Source organism: Euwallacea fornicatus, chromosome 20 (assembly GCF_040115645.1).
Source record: "Euwallacea fornicatus isolate EFF26 chromosome 20, ASM4011564v1, whole genome shotgun sequence".
Classification (NCBI taxonomy): Eukaryota; Metazoa; Arthropoda; class Insecta; order Coleoptera; family Curculionidae; genus Euwallacea; species Euwallacea fornicatus.
This window is the reverse complement of record NC_089560.1, coordinates 3,241,552-3,260,527: the sequence shown is the minus strand read 5'-3', so window position 1 is coordinate 3,260,527 and position 18,976 is coordinate 3,241,552. Positions and strand designations below refer to the sequence as shown.

General features: G+C 36.0%; 2 protein-coding genes across 8 annotated transcripts in view; one reads left to right on the top strand and one right to left on the bottom strand.

The window, feature by feature from the left end:
• Positions 1-18,976, bottom strand: part of LOC136345629 (odorant receptor 10-like) — a 155,440-nt gene that overhangs the window by 45,621 nt on the left and 90,843 nt on the right. For 2 of the 3 annotated variants that reach the window (XR_010733176.1, XR_010733177.1), the window contains exon 3: positions 17,229-17,488. The exons of the other annotated variant lie outside the window; for it this stretch is intronic. The gene's annotated coding sequence lies outside the window, so the exon portion shown is untranslated. The remainder of the gene's footprint in view (positions 1-17,228; positions 17,489-18,976) is intronic. 3 annotated transcript variants of the gene reach the window in all.
• LOC136345624 (chondroadherin-like) overlaps positions 1-18,976 on the top strand; it is a 149,252-nt gene that overhangs the window by 48,836 nt on the left and 81,440 nt on the right. The window lies entirely within an intron of this gene.

The following is an 18,976-nucleotide window of genomic DNA, read 5'->3' as shown; positions in this document are numbered from 1 at the left end:
ATTGCATGTACAAAGAGTAACGTGACCAAAAAATAATGAATTTCGAGGATTTTACCGAAATTGGGGAAAGTACAAAATGACGCGGCAAACTAACTATTGCTGGATATTACCGCTCGGACCACCTTGAATGTTTACAGTCTATGAGTATAAAAATAACCAACACCCTTTCTACCGATAGCTGAAGTTTATTGATATCGAACAATAATATACATACATACGTAATAAAAAATTATGTTGAGACAAATTAGTGGTGGTAGTACGTGAATGACGAGGCAAAACAAGCAAAGAGCCACTCTCGAGACGAGTGGTGCTAGCTAAGTGCCTAAAAAAGGATGTCTGCTCTCAAGCTAAAACTGAAACATTGATATAAAAAAAGCATAAGAAAAATATGTTCTACGAGGAATGACTGTGTTTTCACGTCGACTTGGGTCACATATGCCTATCTGCACAGGCCCTAAGAGAGCCATCTCTATACAAAAATCATCGTTATATCTTTTTTACATATTTTTGAAAAGTTACAATGAATTCAGCAGTATTTTCCATTAAAACCATTTATGTTTTTTTTTTGGAAAAAGATTACATACAATCTTATATTATAACTGTATGATATGATTAATAGATACTTTTTTTTCAGCTCTAATACAAAATCAATAAAAAACACAAACGTCACGGCTGCAAACACACATAGCTATTGTAAAATCAATGTGTGTTTAAATTGGACTGCTTTCATGCTATTATCCGATTATTACTTGGGCGAGCCTAAAATTGAAACGTTGCAACCAATCGGTTTTTGATAAACCAACGGCTAACTCTCTGCCCATGGCAAAGGGGAAGTCATCCCAAGGAACGTCCTATTTCTCAAATAGGAGAGTAAAGTTGAAATATTTCAACTCTTCTCCGATAGATATTGAGTTGCATTTCTTATTCCACAATTTATATCGCTCATCTTCGCTCGTGACAACGGATGCATATGAAAGAGTTTTAATATACAATTTACTTTGAAGCTGTTACGTTACAAATCTCTTACTTAAATCATCTTTTTTATGCACCAGTGAATTGGTCCACGTATAAGCCGGAACATTGAAACTATCGTCTGATAACTTTGCCACCCGCAGATCAGAGGAAACTATTAGACCATATCAAGATATTGAAGTAATTAGTCGTCACGATAGCTCACACAAAAACCTATAAATTGCAAGCAGCAAAACACTCGTATGAAGGTCGACAAAGCACGTAATGAGTCAAAATAGCACAAATTTTTAAATCTCTCATACTGATTTAAATTTTCAATACGTTGCCTTCCTTACACGATTTTTTTATTAAATACTTTAATAAATATGCTTGGTATAAGAATACACAATTTTATACAGTAAGGTAATTGACATAACTTTCAAATGCTTGAAAAGTTGCGGTAAAGCGGAATCTCAGAATGTGTCTAACGTTGAAGGTGTTGCATCTAATTAAAGTAGAAGAAAAAGTAGAACATTTCCGCTGATAAAAGACGTTGAGAAACTTTTTGCCACTCAACGACAGTTTCGACTCACTGTAATGGGTAGATGTGCGTACCTACCAATATTTTTCTTTGCGCAATCTACCGAAATGATTAAGTTTCTCACCGCTTAGATACAGTATACAGGTGAAACCGATTCAAGTAGAATCGTAGGGATTGTGCAAGTGAGAGAAGGACCGCATAAGCTTCAGCGTGCCGGCGACAAAGATCAACAACGAAGTGGGTCGCGAGATTGGTGGTTGACGTGGGTGGAGTCCGTCCAAGGTTACTAAATTTCTCACAGTTTCAGAATTTCTACTCATAATAACTACTAACGACGGACTAAATTAATTTCGAAGTTTTGCCTATTTAAATTATTATACATTTCCCTATTGCAGCACAATTTAGTTATGACATTAATGCACGTGATGATGTTAATTTGTTGATGTTTGGCGAATTATTTATGATTTTTTGATTTAAAACGATGTTCAGTGCGGATCGATTGTGTCATGGGGAGCTTTAAAGGCATCAGTTAATTCCATCAAAATAATACGGTAATTCGCGCATTCATGCACGTTTTAGTGTCTTATCGCTGTTTTATGCTCTGACACTTATCACTTCATTGTTAACCTTTGTCGGAGACATGTTAAAACTTTTGCGATCCTTTTCCCACTTTCGCAATTCCTATGTCTTCACACGAACCGGTTTTACTTGTAGATAACCTTATGAGATCGAATTCGCAGAGAGCTGTAATCTTTGTCGAGTGTGGTAAGTTCATACGGCTGCACGGAGCCATGCGGGATACACAACGAATACACAGAACTCGGATTTCATTTGGAGCGAATGCTAGCACGAAACAGGTTTTTCCCCGTAGTTTGGCGTAAAGCCATTCAACCTGGTTGTGTTAATTTTGATGATCCGTCGAAAACTTCCAATTCAAAACTAAATCTTAAAATGGCGCAGCAGGGAAAATTCGGGCATATTTTCGGAAAATCGGCACGTTGGGGACACCTATCGCGGCACCTCGAACAAATGTGCTGCACACGAAAACCCTGCTTTTCAACAAATAATTGGCAAGTGAAACAAAACTATTCTGTGCAGGAAAATACAATCGCAATAACTAAATGTTATATATAGAATTTCTGTATCAGAGAATAACGACCATACACAATAATAAACATAAAAATGTTTTATTAAACCGAATATCTGGACCATTTCCCCTCCATCGAGCACGGTATTTTATAACGGTAATTAATTCTAAGCGAACTCTGATTATGTAAATGATGGCACATAGAGGCGGCATAAAGCTGTTACGGATCTAATATCAATTAAATATTTTGACAAATGGATTACTGCGCAACAGTACACATGCGAAACAAATTAATGACCAAACTTTAGTAATATTTTGTTTGTCGGGAACTAAATTTATTAATATTCGGAATTGACATGGAAGGTTTACGTTTGCATAATTTGCAAGCATACGAGTCATATATGTTTTAATTATAAAGAGAAGTTAAATATAACTCGTATATTGCTTTATCCCAAGAGGATGTCAGTGTATTAGGTCGAAAGTGGTAGTATTAATTATTTAAAAGTATAATTGCTGATTCACTGTTTTATAGATATTACATCGAGTGAGAAAAAAAAGAGAGAAAGAGAGAGAGAGAGAGAAAGATAGAGAGAGAGAAAGATAGAGAGAGAAAGATAGAGAGAGAGAGTGCATTACTGCTATTAAATAATTTTCTAAACTAGAATTATTCACATAGATAGTCATTGGAGTATGGAAAATTTTCTGGTTGCCCCCCAATCCGGAATATTTCCAACTAGCTCTCCCAGCTCCTCAATGAACCTGAGTGTTCCTCCGTATTAACCTAACTTCAATTTAAACGCAGTTCGCAATAAATATTAAGCAGGCATTTCTCAAACATAATAAACTTCAACTTTGTTAGTTAGTGTAGCACCACAGGAACAATAATTCAAGTGCAACGGCGCTTTCGTTGGAATATGAAACAACTTTTGCGATGTGTTTTCGTTAATTGTTTTGAGTTATGTTACTAGGAGGAATATGTGCCTCACCCAGTAGCAAGATAGATACGAAACTCATTTTATTCCCCTCTTATTTTAGACTCAGACAAGAGTTAATTAAACATCACATGTTCTGGAAGTTGCTAGCAAACTTTATCATTTATCATCCAGAGATACACCCACCTCGGGAAGTAATCTTTTCGTTTGACTTGAGCGGGCTTGAGAATTTTTAAATTCAGATATTGCTTTGTCAAGTTGAGTAAATTACTATTAAGTAGTTTTAATTAGAAATCTGGAATTTAAGGGTGAATGAGAACGCCCCTTGACTGGCGCTGAAATAAACTAATTGAGGTGATCTTGCCGTTTCGGAAGTTGTGTAACTCACTTACAAACTTTACCCCTCAAATGCTTAAATCGATTACTTGTGCACGGCTTATTTTAATGGCTCTTGCCGGTGACATACGAAGCATGCATGCGAGTGTCCTGAATTTTATCCAGAAAAACTCCAAACAAATTTCTGCCGGAATATAGAGAGGAAATATCTGTCTGCCACAAAAATGTATTCGACACAAATCCTCCATTTCCGAAGTCTCCACAGAAAGAGTTTTAAAGTGAATAAAAGCTGAGGAAGTTTCAATATTGTCAAAAGTCATTTTCGGTGATTGCCTGTGATAGGACGCGTGTTCGGAATGTTTAACAGTAACGATGGAATAGGGAAAATATGAGAAAAACCGAAATTATAAACGACATTTTAGATTATACACGCTAAAGGCGAATATGCTGTTGATATATTGAGAAGATAAGCAACCAGTAGAGAGACATGAGAAACCAAAATGTGTCTATCGATTTCTACACGTTCGGTTCAGGTTGTAGTATGCACTTGGATGTGAAGCTAATGTTAAGGGAGAAGGCATTTTTCGTTGAAACATTTTAGTGTTAAACCAAATAAAAAATAACGAAAATGGAGGCGATTTTCAAAAATAAACAATAGGAAATAGTCGAGAAGAATTTGCAGCAAAAATTTAATATCTTGGAAATGCGAATAAGTCTTAATTTTCCGAAATATCTTAAGGTTTGATTAAGGTGTGATTTGGATTTTACACCTCTCTCATTTGAGGACCTAGAGTCCAGGAACCGATGTATGAGAGATCTTTATAAGCAGTTTTACACAATCGCCCGGGCGTTATTACACACAGCTAGGCGCACCGAAAAGTTTTTTTCCTCTAAATGAATAAATGAAAATATGCTCTGACACGAAAATTTTAGCTTTGAGCGGGACCCCTCTGCAGAGGAGTGCAACCCCTCTGTTGCAACCCCTACGATGAGGTGGCCGTCAGCTTTAAAATCTTAAATGAAAAGAGGGGGTGGGAGTGATATCTTATTTTAACGAGAATTGAATTTTATTTGTTATGGAACCTTCTTCGTATTATTTGGTAAATAAACAAAATGCACAAAAAAGGGTTTTAATTATAGTTTAATAATATAGTTCATTAAATCTAAAAGAGAGTGGGAGTAAACAGAAGTTTAATGTAAACATGAAATGGCATTGGCTGCAAGACGAATGCAGTGTCGTACTTAGGCGTGAGTGTTCTTTGTCCAAAACGCCATGGGTGAGAGAAAGAAGCAGACGGTACCTAAAAAACGTCGAATCATTTAGAAATTTCTGCGTTTTACGGGATTTTTCTCACATTGTTACGACCTATGCAGGGTGTTGCACATTAGTAGGCCAATTCGCTAGACACAGGTTCTTTCAGTGAAAATAGATAGATTTCCCTTATGCGACTTTTTTCTCTGACACCTCGTACTCACTATACAGAGTGTTGAAGTTGTTATTAATAAACATCATTTTCACCCCTTTTCTGGTTTTCATCCCGTTAATAAAAAAATGTCATTTCAATTAATTCCTATTCATTTCCTTGAAACCTATCTGAGGGCAACTCTGCCACACCTGAAAGCGCCATCTTTTTGTTGTTTTCTTTACTTCCACTCTATTTTAAATTTGAATGATTTATCGTATAATAGTGAAACGATTTCAATCCTTTCTTCAACCGTATGCGTCATTTTAATCTGCGATTATTACACAAAACAACAATTTTTAAATCTCGTTATGACTTTGATCTTTGCGGCAAACGAACGGATAATAGCAGTTTTTCCGAAGGATCAAGTAAAATTTCAAATACTATTATTAATACCCTTTCTTGTGCATTTTACTTATGGACCAAACATTACGAGGAAGGTGCCATAACAAAGAGAAATCAATTCCCTTTAGAACAAGATATCACTTGCCCTACTTTTCTATTTAGGGTTATTAGGGTGACGGCCACCTCTTCGTATGGATTGGAGCACAAAGACACGTAAATATAATGTCTGATTTCCGAAAAATACCACACTGGTACCATGAACCATGGAGGATCGACTTGGAGCACGTCAAGTCTCTCGATCGAAGTTTTGGATGAATCTTCTCATTGTATCAGAATAGCAGATCCTAAGGACAGTTCGTAAGACCTCAACCGATCAATATCAAAATGTTTTCATTATTGCGAAGGTTTCAACGCTGAAGCGCCCAATAATCTGCACTACCAATATCTTTCTCAGTCCTTTTAGATGCTTTTTGTATGCTATTGATATTTTAGCAATTAACTTTGACCCTTTCTTCCGTCGAGATAAACGCGTTTAATCCCATTCCCGCTAATGCGAATAGAAGCCAATAATGCAGGGGTATTAGGAGTGATGAAAATGTTTTAAAATCGTCCCGAGACCACATTTTCTGTATTTTATTTGCAGCTTTCTGGAAAATTAGGAATATCGAAGTGAGAGGACAAATCCCATGGGACGACTGACTGATTTCATCGAAGCCGTTTTATAGCAGCAATTTTAGAAAGATTGTTCGCATTTACTTTTCTATTGGAAATGGATATTTTTGGGTCTTTACACTTGCGCAACACTGAGTAATTTGAGAATCATACTAAATATGAATGTTACAATATGACTTTATGATGATCTTCCACTTGAGATCGAGCCATAAGTATTTCTCGCCAGACCTTCTCTTGAGAAGTTATAATAATAAGAAGAAACGGGTCCCATAAGAAACCCTGAAATCTATCCCACTGCTGTAGGATAATGTATCCATAGAAAAGAATCCTGGAAATCTGTCTCCCGTGGGGTTTGGTCCATCGGACTTGATATAGCTAATTCTCAGAGAAGCCGGCCGCATTGCACACGGGGTCTTTTTAATAAAATTTGAATGGGGTCCTATTTGGTTTTACGTTTATTTCCAAGGCAATTTTCATGTGTTTCGGTTTTGCATATTAAATTTCGGACCTCGGAGGGCCGTTATTGTTAGGCGGATTTATAGTTTTATTCGCGCGTTTATTGAATATTTCAGCCTGCAAAACCAATTTCATCTAGAACATTTTTTTCCAAGCATTTTGCTCTCATGCCTCTGCATTTTAACTCCCAAGGGAACAGTCAGTTTGCATAGTGTATGAAAAGCCTCGAAAACTTTTTATGTAGTGTGAAATTTCGGTGCAGCATTGTGTAATTGAAACTCCCTTTTGTAATCCAAGTCTTCAGTGTTACATCATATCGGAATTCGGGAGATGTAGGCGTTAGCTTAGAAGTTTAGTGGAAGCATGATGAAACTTGGTGTGCCACAATATTACAGGTAAAGTATATTTCGTTCTTCAACATACATACGTACAAGCAACATTATGTAGAGGGTGTCCCAAGGTCCTTGTTACAAATGCATCTAACGTGGTAGCGGATAAAAGAACAGAACGATTCAGCTAATCTTGCCTTATAAAAAAGTTGCTTGCTTTGTGTCAAAAAATTTTTATATTCTGTGAATCGGAAACAAAACTCATAGTTTACAATTTGCGGACTTAACTTTTTGTCATCGCTCACAATTTCAATATTTTTACACGTATTTTGATACTGTGAAGAAAAAAAGAGGAAAATATTCTACGAAAAAAAATACGATTTCTAGCGATTTTCGAGATATTAAAAATGCGTGCTGTTAAACTTCGAGGCTGATTTTATTTACAACACGAAAATTATGCGTATTTTTAACTTCACAGGCCGAAATAAACAAATTTCCTAATTGTTATGCGCCAAACGAATTCGTTCCATCAGATGGACCTAATTTGCTAGATTATATCATTACATCAAATTCCAATGCGGACTATAAATCGATTAGGGCGTGGAGTTGCTGCATGTATAAATAAAAATATCCTGTAGTCGATTACAATCTGCAGCATGAATGTGTTCGACATTCGATAAGCTTCATTAAAAGTTTCGGTCTTTTTGCTGTTCATTTAATATCCATTCGACTATTAAATGCCCATTCATAGTTTGACGAGAATGCTTACAGAGGTAGAAATTGCTGCTGTTTATAATATAAGGGTAGCATGAGTAGAAGAATTTTTACGAAAAATTTCGGAAATGTTATTCGAGCAGGATTACGCGAAACAGTGGGGATTTTGAATAAGACCTATGCAATCGCAAAAGTACTTCAATAGTAGAATAATTATTGCTGTAATTCCACATATTAAAATCCGACGTGAAATTTCCGAAAGGTTGAAATTTGCCGGAAATCCCAACACAGCGGGGAAGCTTCACTTTTGAAAAAAAATCACCAAGAAATGTGCAACAGATCATAGAGGAGAACACGAACTTCCACATAAATTTCCTTCGTTCATATTGGAACATTTTTGATTTTGTAAAACGTCGAAGTATCTTCCCTGTTTTTTCTCCTGTAACCTAATCAGCTAAGTAAAAGTAATTGAAAAATATTGCTGGTGCTCACAGGAAAGCTCAATCGGCTCCGATTTTGTACAGGTAAAATCAGTTTAATTGGAAGTATAGGAATTATGTAAGTGGGAGAAAGACCGCGTAAGGTAAAACATACCTCCAAGAAAGACCGACAGTGAATTGGATAGAGTCAGTCCGATCGTTGTGTCCCCACTTCGCTGTTTAGGTTAATATAAATTTTGTTACCTTCACGGCGATGAAATTTTTGAACAAGTCAGAGCCAAAACCAGCAATGTGAGTGAATGAGAAAAGCGAAAACACAACAACTCTGCGTGTAACGCATCGACCCGTTTACAAATTGATCACGAGTCTGCAGCCAGAGTCGTCTGCTCACTCTTGGACCGACCAAAAGATCATACACCAACATCGAGGAATCCAGAGTGTCGTATTCATCAATGTCGCATATAAGTTGCATTATAACGGGGAAATGTATAATAATTCATGGACGACTTAAAATTCAAAACTAACTTAATCCATAAAAGTTTTGAAACTGCGAGAGATCCGATAACTGGATCTGGACCGATTCCGCCCACTTCAACTTCTGCCTCTCGACGCACTTTGTTGATCTTTGTCGGAGGCATATTAAAATTTGTACGGTCCTTCTTCCACTTGCACAATCCCCACGTTTTCACTTGAATTGGTGATAAGGGGGCTTCTTCTGAGAAACGCACGAGAGGAGACGTCTTATGAAATGCTACCTTAGGTCTTTCATGATCTCCTTTTCAACAATTACTCATCTGATAGGTGGCATCTAATAAGTTAGTTCGTTTGTGCTCTCTGACTCTCCCTGTATGCACTCAACAAACCCGAGCGGTTCAAAAAAATCTTCCCTGAAGCTCCCTTTTTTCGCAACAATTTACCATAAAAATTCTTGTCTTTACCTCCTTTTGTGCATTTTACCACCAAGAACAAGAACACAAAAATATTTCAGAGCTTAATGTACAACTTGATGCAGAGCACTTACCTAGACAGAAAATCTGAATATATAGCGCATCGTACACTTTTCCCATGAATAATTCAAGATCCTCCCTATTTACGAAGCCATAATATTTCCGGCATGTCCTTTTAAAGCTCTGGCACTGATATCACTAAATATTCCGGACACGAGCTCTATCAGAGCCAATCGCAGGCGATGACATTCGGCCTCGCAAAAATGTATTTCTGTTTTCTATATTCTGAACTTTTGCCCTTAAAATTCACAGGGGGATTCCACTTAACACGCAGCAGTCGAGGTGAAGTGTTGTGCAGAAGTGTTTGTAAACCGATTGAAAATTTGATTCTTATAGAGAGAAGACAACCGCGATGAATACTAAACGAGTAATAGCGGAAACAACTTTGCGAAAGAGAGTATTGGAAGTAGTTCGCTTTATTATTACAAATAAGAAAGTATTGGGAGTTTTGAGGTTAACCCTTAATGCTCACGATAAGTTCTTTACCTTTTGGTCAAACTTCAGGGTACTAGTAAAGCTCTGCTTTTAGCATACAGAATGTCCGGGGTTTTTGTAGCCGGATTCAACCATGTGTTCTACTCATAAAAATGACGTTAATTTGCTATGTTAACTATATTCGAAAACTGCTTTGTTAAGAAAATACAAGGTGTTGAAGTTTTACATTCATAGCGCTCAAAGATTTTGAGATATTTAGCTCAAATTTTGAGCAAAAGTTATCCTTTAGCGTTTACACGATTGCATAATACTAGATGATCACGAAAATCTACAGGGTGATATTTTTTGGGATTGTGACCCATTTTATCGCTCGAAATTTTTCGGTATGCTCTATACAGTACTTAATGTTATCGATTTAAATTGCCTGTTTGAATTAGCAACTTTTATCTGGTTTGACCATTTTCACATCCGTCACGGTTTTTCGGTTATTTACAAAATGGGGAAGTGATGCATTTTGCTTTTTTCGATGCTTAAGTTTGGTTGGTTTTTGACAACCAAACATTTTGACATTCTGACATTCTCCTTGCGTTTTCTGACACACCATTTCGGCGTAAACCTGAGTAAGGATTATTTATTGACGATTTAAGAGTAAAGCGGTTTTTGGCAAAAGCAAAATAAAAAATAATAGCAGACAAGAATACAACAGTAATGTTCAATATAGAATAAATTGAACAGCTGTAATTTATTCGATGACATATAAAATAATTTAACTCAATACCAAATATCAGTTACGGAAATCGTTCGAAACGATAGCCATTATGATCCACATATAAATTAGAACTTCACCATGGCGATTTCCAAACGTCTCTTAAATTCTGAGCAATTATTCTTAAAGCAGAATTTCTTATTCGCCTTATAGGTTCTTGAAAGTTTACAGGGAAAAAGTGCAAGTTTTCATTCATACACTCCCAAATATAGAAATTTAAAGATATTCGATCGGACGATTGAGAGGACCAGGCAATTGGTCCTCCGCGCACTACCCATCACTGTGCGTAGTTTGCATTTAGCCAAATCTGCAGCACCAGGGAAGAATGTAGGGGACATCCGTCTAATTATGCTCTTAATTCATGCTCAAACTTTAAGCTAAATACCTCAAAAAATTTTGGTATTATAAAAGACAAATTGGGAAAAAAATTAAACTTTAACACTCTGTATTTTCTCAGCAAAGCATTTCTCGAATCTAGTTAATATAACAAATTAATATTATTTTCGTTTGTAGAACGCGAAATTAAATTTCTGTTGTAAAAAATCTGGACACTCCGTATAACTAGGTTATTAATAAAGTGGGAGCAATATATTTTTGAGCTTTAGTAAAACAGATTTATGTCCAATAACTGCATTACCTTAACAGTCTTTATCATCGGTTATTTCGAAGGAAAGGGCAGACTCGCAGTATACGAGCACAATACAGTTCTTTAGTAAATCATTGTTATCGTTTAAAGGGGAACTTATTAAAAATGTGTTTTGTGTAGAGGACATTCTCTTGAGAAACAAAATTGAAAGTTAAGTTAAGCATTCGCCCACGGAATTTTAGAAGTTTTCAAGTTATCTCGCTTTTATCATAACTTCTATCCAAAATTTCGCAGGCATTTTCAATGAGAGGAATAAAGACGCTACCAACGCACATGTGAAAAGCCCAACTCTTCGTCGTTCATTCTTCTATATAGTCTTCGACTTTAATAGAACAAAAGCTCAGCGACTTCTTTGAATATTTTTCAAAAGTAACCAATAACAATTAAGAATATCAATTTGACACTAAGTAATGCTGACGCAAGTTTTACGTACACATGAGTAATGTTACGACAAGTACTCGAGCAATCCAGTGGTATCAACACATTTTTCTCTCGTTGGAATAGCTAAACAGTAATTCTGTACCTTCACTAACTAGAAAATTCCAGGCTGAAGTGTTGGGTTGTGAGGAAAGTTTTTGCGGATTACTATTAGAAAGAAAAAGAAATTATTCAGCATAACTTTTAATCAACTAAGTAATTTCCATTTTGTTCGATGACCATTTACCATCTTTCAGTCCACCTAATTCGTCTCTTGCAGAATGTTTTATTTTCATTCTCAAAAAACTGGTGCGCGTGCGTAAGTTTTAATCTCTATTTCATTTTCGAAAGTTTTGCCGTTAAGCGAGTCAAACAGAAAATGAAACAAATGGCAGTCTGATGGAGCAAAGTCTGCACTGTATGGTAGATGTAGCATGACTGCCCATCCGAAGTTCAGTCATTTTTGGCGGGTCATTAAAGATGAGTGTGATGGAGAGGAAACCTTTTCCATTCACTAAATCTGGTCGCAAACGTCGTAATGCAGCATTTAAATTGGTCAGTTTTTTGAATCAAGGAAGGAATCTAAAAAATAAGACTTTTCAGATTCCACCATATTGACAACATGAGTTTCTTTACACATGGAACTTTTTTAGAAATTTGAGCTTTCGGATGTAGTCATAGATGTTTGGGCAGAAGAAATTTATTGAAAAAGCTGAAGTAATCCGAATTTTCCAAAAGAAAATAGTCAAGTCTTGAAGAGCGCATTTTGAATTCAGATAACATGGAATTTTTCGAGCTCTTTAGGTTGAAATTGTTCTAATTTGAAATAAGGTATTCTGCTTTCGGGTTCTTAGTCAAGCTTTTCTTCAAGTTAAAACTGAAGATTCAATCAGATAAATTCAAGTTTTGAAAATCCAACATTCTGAAACAAGACGTTTTGATTTCGGGTTAGCTCAGGTTATTCAGCCTTTGTGCGAACACGTTTCCTACCTATGTTCTATGAAACGTATGCAAAACTGCCCTTTGCACACCTTTCGAAACAAAATTCTAACCCCATTCAGGATTTATTAAAGAACGAGTTCCCTAAAAATTTCAAAAAAGGAAGTTTTAGGAGATTTATAAATAATCTCCGAATTGGAAAATAGAGCGTTAAGAACGGGTAAATAAAAAATTAAAGGTACGTATATCGTCGAAATAAAAAGTGCCACGCCCATGGGGTTGTCACTCAATAATGGAATACCCCAGAGAGTACCTATGTGGAAAGTTATAGCACCGTCATGGGGTTTCTCCAGAAGCTCCTGGAGGTCAAGTTTGACATAATTTAAACGTTTGTGTAAATAAAAAGTATAAATATTTGTATTTTCCAACTAAAAAACGTCACGCCCATGGGATTTTAACTCAATTATAGAACACCCCGGAGAGTGCGTTTTCTCAAAGTTAGACTTTTGACTTTTTAGGTCTTTGGACTTAGCCCCACAAACGTCTCCTCGTTGAGGTACAGGGTGTTAAAAGTTCAATTCACTTTATTGCAGGCCATTAGCTGTTTCGTTAGGTTTTTAATTTGAGTTGCTTGTTAGAGTTTAAAGACTTAATGACTCTTACATTTTTCTTATATTTTTCAGCTGATTGCGATAATATGAGGAGCCACATGGCATTTAAAACGTATATTTTATAATTAACTGCTACGATTCTACTTCTTTATTAATATTCAACATAAATAGTAAAATTATTAGTTAGTTCGATGGAAACAAATTTAAAAAATCGAAACTTTGAATGCCCTATATCTCGGTAAGGACGTGTTTGTAAATCGATGTTCTTGCGCACTTTCCTTCACAAAATACTCAGAGGAACGACACGCTAAAACATGTCCATAAGGTTTCGGAACGCCCTTTACAGTGCGCATCAAGAGTCTCCTGCCTTAATCTTCGAGACGAATTGACATATTTCACAAGATCCAAAACGTCAAACGTTCACTTTTAACAATTTTATTTAAACTCAACCTGTGTGATCAAATCTGCTGCAATTTTTAAAAATCTCCAAGCAGAAGCAGAAATTCCGGGCGAAGGATGTTCCTGGAACAAAGCGGAACTAAAGTCACCAGGGAGAGAAACTTCTTTTAAATTTCCATCAAGCTTCAAGTCATTCGAAAAAGTCTTTGATCAAGAGAAGTTTTTCCATAGAAATGTGAAGTCGAGTATTTAGTAAATAAATCAACTTTATCACAAGTATGTTTTCGATGACTCCCCTCTCCTAATTAGGTCTATATGCATATATACAGCAAATTAACGAAGTAATAATTATGTGTCCAAATCAATCTTTGTGTTGCCAAACACAGTAAACAATGCTAGCAGCAATTTAGTCCTAAAATATCAATTATTGTCGAACACTCAAACTGGCCTCAAGGGTTTATTTGATTCATGCCTATGTCCCTTATGGATTACGTTTATGACAAATATGGTAATTAACTATTGTGTAAGCCATACTGCTTATTCGATTAAAACTATTAAGACTGGTGTAATCAGATCTGTTTACATGTAACGCGTTAACTAGGGTCCCGTTGCCTAGCGATAATTGCATAAATTGTTAAACATGAGTTGTGAGTTAAATTTCCTTGTTGCATTAAAAGATTTTAGTTGTTAAAAAAGTTTCATCTGAAGGAAGACTCGACTTGGCGAAGTTAATGTAGCGAATTGAACCAACCCCTAGGGGTTTTGTTGCGGAATGAAATTGATTGCCCCTGAGAAATTATAGAGTTAAATAATAAGCTGCAATAAAATAACAACGGGGAGGTCTCTTTGGCAATTGGCAATGATTGAGCTTAATGGTAGAAAAAATTGATTGTTAATCAAGCGAAATATTGAGAAAAGTCCTTTTATAACATTGGATCGTTCACACCCCCGTTTAGCTCCCCGTTGTTATTTTATTGCATCTCTATTTAGCGACTGAAGAAGCGGGATTTTAAGTTTTCAAATTGGCAAGTAACAAATTGCAAACCTTAAAAGTTAAAAGCAACTTCGTTTTAGTTCTTAAATTTAAACTTAAGTTGCAATTTTATTACCCAACTATTGAGCCTTGAATTACGTTTTAATTGCAAAAGATAACGATCCAAATTGAATGGGGTTAAAGGAAAAGATTCTTATGAATTGCGGGTAGGATTGCGATTTCGAGAAAATCACTTTATGTTATTATATCGGTGGTTTCGTAAATGTAGATGCAATATCATTTCCATGCCTTTTTAGGCCAAGATTACAGCATGAAATGTGAAACCTTATACTGCGTATCTGAGATAATGATCAAGTCTATGGAAGAATTTTCTCCCTTCTCCCATCGTATGCGAAGATACACAGGATGTTTGGAAAAGTTGGCACAAAGCTTAAGGAGATGAAAGTAGAACCACAAATAGTAACAAAAATTCTTATATATATATATATATATATATATATATATATATATATATATATTGATCCGACGGAGTACCGTTACTGAGATATGACTTTTCAAAAGAGCTTTACATTTAGACATTTTTTTAAACAACTCTTATCCCAATAAGATGATATAATAAAAATTGTACGTAATAATCATGCCATAAGGGTCTTTAACTATCATAGGTTTCATCAAAATCTATTGTAAATAAAAGTAGTTTTTTAACTACCGTGAACAGACATTTTTGTTTTTTTTTTATTCCTTTGAATTATCAAGTAAATATTATTGTTTTTTAACAAATTATACTTTTTTGAAGCAAAAAATTATCTGCTTTTTTTTCAAATTCTGCGTAGTTTAGTCATAAATAATATTTTTTTAAATAGTATATTGCTCATAACAGTGAAAGTTTTTTTAACATTTTCACATGGCAGGTATTTTTCATGGTAACAATTGGACTGTAGTGATTGTCATCTACACGTTTTTTATGCACTATGAGTCAAAGTTATAACCTGAACCTTAATATATACATTATTTTCTTTACTATGTTGCTTTCTTGCCTGAATTAGCAATTTTTCAGCTACGTCCGTAGGTTTCTTTTAGCGTGCAGATTATTTCCATTACAGAAAGTGTCAATTCCTACATTGAATAGGTTAACATTAAAGATGTCTACTATGTAAAAATGTTGAAAAATGTTATTGTTGTGAGTCATACATTGTTTTTTAAACAACAACAATTATTTCTCACTAAATTACGCAGAATCCGAAAAAAGTAGAGAAGTTTGTTCTTAAAACGTATAATTCATTAAAAAGTAATATTATACGCTTGATAATTCAAATGAATAAAAAATATTTGAAAATTTTCTTTTAAGGGTAATTAGAAAATTATAATTGGTTTTGATGAAACTTATGATAGTTAAAGACCCTTATGACATGATTTTTATCTACAAACACTCCATTATCTTAATCAGAAAAAAAATTATTTTTAAAAATATCCACATGATAAGACCTGTTTGAAGAATCATACCTCAGTAACGGTAATCTGTCGCAACAATGTTTATAGCTTTTGTTAAAACCATTTTTGACTTTACTTTCACATTTTTAAGTATTATACCAACTTTCTTAAACAACCTGTATAGCAAAGCATATTAAAAATAATTTTTTTTTTTTAAATTAAATAATTTTACATTTAACTGACTTTCTATTCTACAAGGTGGCATTACATTTTGTAATGCTAATCGTACGGTTCTTAAAATTCCTCACTGTATCCCTATCCTGAAGCCTCCGTAGATAGCTCTTATTATAAATGATAATGTCAGACTCCTCATAACCAAAAACTTTGTAATCAAAGAATAATTTGAGGGAGAATATTCGGCCGCATTCCTGCGTGGAGCTATTCGTTTCAAAATATGTATAACAATTACGCTTAGCAAAATTGCTAAAGTTGGGGTTGTTATTCCTTTAGGCTTTAAGGGATGAAATTTGCAGAAAATACTGTGCGGCCTGACCGCCGGAATTCTTAGCTGCTCGAGGCGCGGTCGGGCAGAATTCTGCATAGGAATTCGATAAAGATATCTCCAATTACATTAACTTCTAAAAATATTATCAAAATAAAGTGCCTGGAAAATACGGGCGCCGTAAAATTGTTCGTCAATTTAAAGAATTTGAGTTAAAAAAAAAATTTAATAGTAGCATTAGTATTGATGAAGCGGGGGGTGAGGGCAAAGCCCTGCGAGCAGGTTTTTGAGAGCTTTTTTCTTCTGCCCACTTCACCCCTTCTCACTCCAAGTAGGCCCCTTTCCAGTCCGCAGAATATCACCTTTATAAATGAGAGTAATTATCACGCTGAAGAGAGGGTATCGCAGGGGAACCGCAAGAAAAACTGGCGAAAAACTATTCGAAATATGTGGCCCCCTAAAAAAAAGGGTGAGAAGGACCCTGCCGCACCACAGTTTTCATTCTACAACAAACGTGACTGTATTTGGTAGGATTTATCCCACTCAAAAACTGGGTTTTATTTTTAATAAAAATTTAAATTATGTAATACATAAACTGTTCGGTCACATCACTCTGACCTGAGTGAACCTCGTTTATAAAATATTTATAATGAAAGCCCGGAGAAAATCGATTTGTTTCTTTTCATTTCTACTCAATTCATATTTCATAACTAATCAAACTATAAGTGATTATCACATTATGTTATTGATAAATGGACATTTTACAAAATACTCTTATACGCCAAGTTTAAATATTAAATAATACTAGTAAATACCTCTATCGTTTAAACTCGATGCATACTCGGCGTATACTGCACCAGTCCACGACCGGCCGGCAATTCATCATATGTCGAATTCGTTCCCAGTGTACATCGAGAATTTCGGTTTGCACCTTGTCCACAAAACCGTCCATCAACAGATAGCACAGTGGTGGAGGTAAACGGCTGTCCCACGGACACCCGTCTTTGACCCCCCCCCCCCCCCCTTCTTTGTGCTCTAGCGGATCCTCGATGGCTCTTGGAGAGTAAAAAATTCCCTAGAAATGACATAAAAATGGTTGAATCGACACACCCAAGACATGTGTCATGTCGGCAAACACGTAATTTTTACATCATTTGCTGAGAGAGTTCTACTCCCTATGTTCGGAAACCTAGGTCCTGACGGATTCTGGATCAGAGGCCCTCTCCCTACGAAATTTCCTTCAACTATAGCCCTTTTGCTGCCCCTCACTTCCCTCTCAAATTCAAATACTTGAATTAAAAAATGTGGGCCTCAGTATAATTTTCGATTTCCCTTCTGTACCCCCTTAGGTTGCCCGGTGGAAACCCCTTCTGGATTCTGCCCTTTAAGGAGTTTCAGTATGCGAATTCTGATGGGGCACGATTCCTCGACTGAGTGTTATCACTGAGCCATTAAACACTCCTTGTCACTCCCTGTCAACTCCATTATTTAATTCCACTGTGGAGTGCGGCTCGACTTAGAAGTTCGTTGAACTTGCCTCAGTCTGGGGCTCTCGAGTTCCCTGTCAGGACTATATTCGCCTTGTCCTACCTCGTTATTATATCTCAGGAGTCTCTGGTCGGATATCGAAATATTCTCCGAGACACTGAAATTTTTAATTTCGTGATTTTTTAAATTTTATCGACTCCGCTGTTTTCCGTTTTTCTTCGTGGAAATTGGCGAGAAATTTTTCATTGGCGATCTTTTCGCGAGTGGTCGATTTCGTTGCTGTTTCGTTAAGGATACTTTAGTGTTTTAGTTTGAGTAAGAAGTTACCCTTTTGTTGACGTACAAATATTCGTGCAGCCCTAGAATTAAAGTCTTAAATTACAGTGTGATAATCCAGGCTTTCCATGCAGGCTGAATTTAAGGCTGCGCTCACTTGCGGCAACAATTAAACCCCCATTGTACTGCACCTAACTGCCTCAGGAGCCTAATTGTTTCACTGCCGTTACCTATTCAACAATTCAGCAGGAGAGACGTCTCTTTGCTCATCCTGCAGCAGTGGATTCAAATGGAAAGAAAACATTTGTTTTGCGCTTATGCAACAATGATTAATTAGTCGCTAAAATCGTGATACGGAATATCATGTCAGGATTCCTCAAATAGAGATCAATCAAGTGCAGGCTCCTAATTTGCCTGTATCATCATGATATACGTTGCAAGAGTTTATATAAATCTTCAGAGGATGAATGAAAATATGCCAAAACCACACGTTCCGAGCGCCGGTTCTTGGTGTGGGTGGCGGCTTTGAATTGGGGGCTTGTTTAAGCTTTAACGCTGTTAAAGTGCCTCGCCCTCGCTTTATTGTTATTTTGTCATTTAGCTTCGCACCTTCTGGGTATTAAAATTTAATAGGCTCGTCTAGACAGAAAGCCTTTGTTGATTTTGTTATATCGTCCCAGCGCTGTATTCATTCTTCGAGATTATGAGGCTTCAAACGTTATTAACGAGCATTTTTGAGCGAAGTTTCAGTTGACCATCATTGAGGCTTTTTTTAATATCGCAACCTCCTATTATCAAG